At 55.7% G+C, this 6,779-nt stretch overlaps 1 pseudogene; it reads right to left on the reverse strand.

Moving 5' to 3' along the window:
• Window positions 1-1,238: 1,238 nt before the first annotated feature.
• Window positions 1,239-6,779, reverse strand: part of LOC131291661 (large subunit ribosomal RNA) — an 11,041-nt pseudogene continuing 5,500 nt past the window's right edge.

A 6,779-nucleotide genomic window follows, 5' to 3' on the forward strand; every position in this document is an offset into this window, starting at 1 on the left:
TTGCTCACCAAGTCCTCAACCAACCCCAAGTACCCGGAGGTACCCAGAGTGTTGGATCCGCCAACCCGTCCCGGCACTCCAAGTCCTTGCGAACCCAAAGTGTTTGCCCGGTAGGACCATTGTATCACAACGCTTGCGACCATGCAAGTGGCCTCGAACAAGGTGACAGGGGTATCTTCACCAAGTTCTCAACCAACCCCAAGTACCCGGAGGTACCCAGAGTGTTGGGTCCGCCAACCACTACCAGCACTCCAAGTCCTCGCGAACCCAAAGTGTTTGCCCGGTAGGGCCATTAGACCACAACGCTTGCTAACCATGCAAGTGGTCTCGGACAACAGGTGACACCCGAAGTACATCCGGAGAGTGTACAACAAGTGTTTGTTCACCAAGTCCTCAACCAACCCCAAGTACCCGGAGGTACCCAGAGTGTTGGGTCCGCCAACCACTACCAGCACTCTAAGTCCTCGCGAACCCAAAGTGTTTGCCCGGTAGGGCCATTAGACCACAACGCTTGCTAACCATGCAAGTGGTCTCGGACAACAGGCGATACCCGAAGTACATCCGAAGAGTGTATATCAAGTGTTTGTTCACCAAGTCCTCAACCAACCCCAAGTACCCGGAGGTACCCAGAGTGTTGGATCCGCAAACCCGTCCCGGCACTCCAAGTCCTTGCGAACCCAAAGTGTTTGCCCGGTAGGGCCATTGTATCACAACGCTTGCTAACCATGCAAGTGGTCTGGAGTATAGGTGATACTGACATACCACCGAGATGGTACATCTAGTATTGGGTCACCAAAACCAAACCAACCCCAAGTATCAACCCGGCATACTCAGAGTGATGGATCCGCCAACCCGTCCCGGCACTCCAAGTCCTTGACGAACCGAAAGTGTTTGCCCGGTAAGGCCATTAGATCACAACGCTTGCTACCCCACGGCGAGCTAAACATGCAAGTGGTCTTAGGCAACAGGTGACACCCGAAATTCATCCGAAGATGGAATATCAAGTGTTTAATCACCAAGCCAGCATCCAAACACCAAGTACCCCGGGAGGACCCGATGCGTTGCGACCATCTCCAAGTTCTTGACGAACCCGCAGTGAAAGGCGGTAAGGCCTCTGGGCCGCAACGCTCGCATGTGTTAACCCGCAAACACCACTGACCGGTCGGTCCACCGCAAGGGTGGGTCCAACTAGTCCACACACGGTATGCCGCATGTGCCCCCCGGGGGGAGCACACCGCACACAACCACCAAGCATGGGTCGCCTGAAAGGATCGAAATGTACATCTCTCTTCAATGCGTAGCGCCCAGCCTGCAAACCCGTCGTTTTCGGGTGGTCTTAGGAGTCGAAACTATTCTTGGAAGATCGGCAAGCACAACGCCTTTTCCCACTTCAGGTACTTCGGCGAGCGCACTCGCGATAGGCTCAGTTTGAGGGTTTCCAATAAATGGAAAGAGTCTATAGAAGACTCAATCCGGTCTCGTGATGTTATTAGCCATCTAGCTAACGACTCCTATACATATACTACCAGCCTGGTTCGGTTACGACCTTAGAGGCGTTCAGGCATAATCCGACGGACGTAGCGTCATACCAAAGTCCGCTCGGACTAGTATTGAGCCATTGGTCCGTACCTGTGGTTCCTCTCGTACTGCACAGGAATTCCATTGAGATAGTACTTGCACACCAGTAGGGTAAAACTAACCTGTCTCACGACGGTCTAAACCCAGCTCACGTTCCCTTGAAAGGGTGAACAATCCTACGCTTTGTGAATTTTGCTTCGCAATGATAGGAAGAGCCGACATCGAAGGATCAAAAAGCCACGTCGCTATGAACGCTTGGCGGCCACAAGCCAGTTATCCCTGTGTGTGAGCTGTCAAACGCTGTAGTGTCAACACGTGCTGAGCGTCGCTCCGTGTTTTTCATAAAAATTTCGCGTAAAATGTTTTAAGAACCCACGAAAGTTTGTTGTAATCGTTAAAACTAGTGCCAATCTACAGATTAGTAGTGAAAACCGCATTAAAATCATCGATTTCAACGAAAAATAAGAAAGAAAAGTGTTTGTTTACATTTTGTATGGAGAGCGGCCCGGGGCGTAGCCCCATTTGGGACTACGTGTTTTTCGGTTAAAAAAGTGTCCGGATCCTGGCCGGATGTGGTTTTTTAGATGACAGATGGTGTTTTAAAACGAAAGTCAGAGAAAACCGTATGAAAAAAGACGAATTCAGCGCAAAATAAGTGTAAATAAAGTGAAAGCACGCGGTGCAAAAATTTTGGCAGGTGAAGATTCGATCGTCCATTTTCCAGCCGGATTCGGACTCGAAGATCCGAGCGATTTCACCTAAGCCGAATCGGGCTCCGTGTCATCTGATCCAGTTTTTCAAAAAAGGACCGTTGGTGCCGGATTTTCGGGTCGTTCAAATTGACCGTTGGTGGAGTCGGTGGCCGTTGGTTTGAAGTGGCCGTTAATTCAAATCGGTCGGTAATTCAAATTGGCCGGTTATCCAAATTGGCCGGTATTTTTAATTGACCGTTGGCGGCAGTGTGTCCCGGATAGGTGTCCCGGCTGGGGGTGAAATGTTTCAAGTGTCCCGGCTGAAATATTTCATGGACCAACCATCCGGTTGAAATGTTTCAGTGAAACTTTTCAAGGTGTCTCGGCTAAGTGTGAAATGTTTCATGTGTCTCGGCTGAAAAATTTCGAGGTTCGATCATCCCGGTGAAATATTTCAGTGTGTCTCGGCTAAACTTGGTTCCGAACTTGGCCGCCAGGCGGCGCCACCAGTACCAGCGGATTGCCAGCATTGCCACCAGGCGGCGCTTCGGGTCGTGGCGGGTGTCTCGGCTCGCGGAGATTTCGAACACTGTTACCAGGCGGCGGCACTGGTGCTGAGCTTTTCAACGTCACAACCAGGCGGCGCCTTCAGTTCATCAAGTGTCTCGGCTGGTGGAGATCACCGGTTATCACAACCAGGCGGCACTCTGAGTTTTATGGCGAGTGTATCGGCTGGCGGTTTGTGGATTTGTCAACTAGGCGGCACCTGATCGCAGAGAAGAACTGAGATATAAGCTCAGATTTGGAAAGGGGAAAAAAGATTGGTTTGGCCTTTTATTTGTTGGAGTTTCTATTTCGCACCGGTACTTGGCCTTCCTCCACTCCCCTTCCTCATCCCACCTTCCCTTCCCAGACACTCCACCCTGGCTCTCCGCAACCTAACCCATTGCCCACAGCGATTTTCAGGGTTGCAGTAGGGGAATGGAGCAGGCATCGGGGGAGCCTTCGACGCGTCGGTCCGTCAGGCTCCGGTCCACCTGTGACGCTACCGCGCCATCGCCGAAGGACGACGGGGACAAAGTGATGACATCATCGGTTGCGCTGTCGTTGACTCGGCAGCGAAAGGGAGGCAGTGTCGCGCCATCGACTGCGACGCCCACTCGGCCGGTGGTGGTGGTGCAGCGGATGGCCCTGCTAGCCAGTGATATGGAGATTTCAGAGGAGAGCGACGAGGACGAGCTCAACTCAACCGTCGTCCAGCAGGTGGCCGAAGTCCCGCAGCAGGAGCCGACTATCGCAAGCCTCAGCAGCGAGTTGAGGGAGCTCCGGGCAACCGTCGAGACTCTCCTCGCTAAGGTTAGCGAGATGGAGACGGGCCGGGCGACGGCAAAGGATGGGGACGCGGAGCTGAAGACAAAGCTGAAGTTGTTGTCTCGTGAAAATCAGGAGCTGAAGCGAGACAACATTAGCCTTCGTGAGCGTGCGGCAGCCAGCGAAAGAGAACTTATGCTGCTCCAAAGTGGACTCCACTCGATGGGAGAGTTGGCGGTAGCTACGCAGCAGCAACAACAACATGTCGTCGACTCCAGTGCTGTTGGGCAAAGCCAGCATCCACCTGGCGACACTCCCAAACGAAAGCGGACCCGGGCAAGGCGCGGCAAGAAAAAAGAGGGCGAACCGACGGGCATGAACGAAGTCATCACGCCTGATGTCCCCGAGATCCCGGTCGAGGCCGTCTTGTCCCAGGCCATGGCTCCAGAAAAGCCAAAACCCAAGGTAAAGAAAGCAGCGGCTGTGGCAACCAAGGTGCATGCGCAACCAGCATCCTTTGCTAAAGTCGTGGCCAAGGGAGACAAGAGAGCAGCACCACAGAAAGCGGGAAAGAGCGCTGCTAAAGTGGAGAGGCCTGCGGTGATCGTCCTCGAGGCCAACGAGGGCAAGGCCTTCCTCGACACATACAAGGCAGTGCGTTCCAAGACCAATGTGGATCAGTTCGTGGCGAGGGTTTGCCGCACAGGGGAGCGGAAGCTGTCGCTGTGGCTGAAGCCGAACACGGACTGCGAGAGTGTGCTGGCCGATGTCAGCGAAGCCATCAAGGAGGATGGAGTGGCCCACCTCCTTGTCGACAAGCAGACGGCCGCGATCACAGGAATCGACATGCTGGCGACTGTCGATGACTTGATTTCGGCGATAAAGCGACAACCGGGGCTGACGGTTCCGGGCGAGGCAGTTCGGCTGTGGCGGCGGTACGACGGGCTGCAGAAAGCCCATATCAAGCTGCCGCGCGGGCAGTGCCAGCTTCTCGACGGTCACCGGGTCACCATAGGGAACACGAGTTGCGTCGTGCAGGCGCTCGCATCGGTCCCTGCAGGAGAGCAGCTCTGCTACCGCTGCTTTGGCAAGGGGCACCGCTCTCGCGAGTGCACCGGCCCTGACTACTCCAAGTGCTGCTTCCGGTGCGGATCGAAGCAGCACAAGGCCAAGGAGTGCAGCTCGGGCCCCAAGTGCCTTACGTGTTCCGGACAACATCAGACAGGTTCACCGGTTTGCAGCGGAAGTAGCCAGCCGTCATGTTCCCGCTAGCTACGAACACCACTGTTAGAGGGCGTGACGCTGGGTTGAAGATCCTCCAGATCAACTTGGCGCGCAGCAGGGTAGCACAAGACCTCATGCTCCAGACCGCACGGGAGCAAAGGATCGACATTGTGCTGGCGTCGGAGATCTACCGTGTTCCACCCAATAACGGGAACTGGGCGGTGGACTCGACAGCGAAGGCAGCTGTTATAACGACCGGAGCCTTGCCCATACAGCGAGTCTGGGCAAGTAGGGTAGGACTGGTGTCGGTCCAGGTGGCGGGGGTGACCTTCATCTCTTGCTACGCCCCACCAACACCGGGATGGACGGACGAGGACTACCAGCGGCTGCTCGACGAGATCGATATCGAGGCCAGAGCACACCCCCTCGTAGTCTTGGCGGGCGACTTCAATGCCTGGCACGTGCGATGGGGCAGCGCGAGGACGAAGCCGCGTGGTGAAGATCTCGCCGAGGTCGTCGACCAGCTTGACCTGGCGATCTTGAACCGCGGCAGTGTGCCCACGTTCGTCGGCAACGGCAGTGCTACTGAAAGTGTGGTCGACGTGTCCTTCGCCAGTCCGGCCATTGAACCCGGTAACGACTGGCGGGTGCTCGACACTTTCACCAACAGTGACCACAGATACGTGAGATTCAGCGTATCCGCGACACCAGTCAGCAGCGCTTCACCACACCAGCAGAGGCAACCGCAACAACAGCACCAGCATCGCGACCGGCAGCGACAACGCGAGCAGATTGGACCGAGATGGAAGTTGCGTCAATTCCATCCCGAAGCCTTCCAGATCGCGCTCCAGGCTTCCGGGTTTGCCGAAGCGGCTGTATCACCGGCGACTCTCACCGCTGGACTTACTAGAGCCTGCGATGAGGTGATGCAGAGGGCACCGCCAGCGCAGTTTTTGGTGAGACCGGAAATGTACTGGTGGACGCAGGAAATCGGCCTTCTCAGGGAGCAGTGCAAGTCATCTGAGGATGTGATTTTGACCGCCGGAACCGGTGCACAGCGAGAGTTGGCCAGAGAACGGCACAGGAGCTGTAAGAAGGAACTCGCCCGTGCCATCAAGGCAAGCAAGGACCGTAGCTTTGATGAGATGATTGCGGAAGCTGAGGACAACGTCTTCGGCACTGCCTACAAGGTAGTAACGTCACGCCTTAAGGGTAGCCGCGTCCCCCCGGAGCGAGATCCTGCGATTCTACAGCACGTCGTGTCGGAACTCTTCCCGGATCATGGCACTTTTGAGTGGCCTGCACCGGATCGGGTCGATTGGGGGCAGACAACGCAGGAGCCAGTGAGGGAGGTGTCGGATGAGGAGCTCTTGGCGATCGCGGCGCGGATGGTGCCCACTAAGGCCCCGGGACCTGATGGCATCATCAATGCGGCACTGAGGGTCGCTGTTCGCGAGCACACGGAGACGTTCCGCCGCGTGTTCCAGGAGTGCTTCGATCAATGCACCTTTCCCGCTGACTGGAAGCGACAACGACTTGCTTTGCTACCCAAGTTCGGAAGACCTCAGGGCGATCCGTCATCCTTTCGGCCTCTTGGGATGCTCGACGGATCAGGCAAGATCTTGGAGCGGCTGATCTTGGATCGCCTAAATGAACACCTGGAAGACCCAGATCACCCTCGCCTGTCGCCGTCTCAGTATGGATTCAGAAAGGGCAGGTCTACAATTCAGGCGATTGAACGTGTTAAGGAGGCCGGCCAGCGTGCGATGGCCCACCGAATGACGGATCGGAGGGCTAACAAGTGTCTGATGGTGGTGTCATTGGATGTACGCAATGCTTTTAACACGGCGAGCTGGCGGTCCATCGCCAAAGCACTGCAAGAAAAGCACGTTCCGGCATGCCTGCAGCGGATACTGGAAAGCTGGTTTCGGGGACGGCTACTAGTTTATGAGACGTCGGACGGTCCGGTCACCC

This window comes from Anopheles ziemanni (assembly GCF_943734765.1).
Source record: "Anopheles ziemanni chromosome X unlocalized genomic scaffold, idAnoZiCoDA_A2_x.2 X_unloc_12, whole genome shotgun sequence".
Taxonomy (NCBI): Eukaryota; Metazoa; Arthropoda; class Insecta; order Diptera; family Culicidae; genus Anopheles; species Anopheles ziemanni.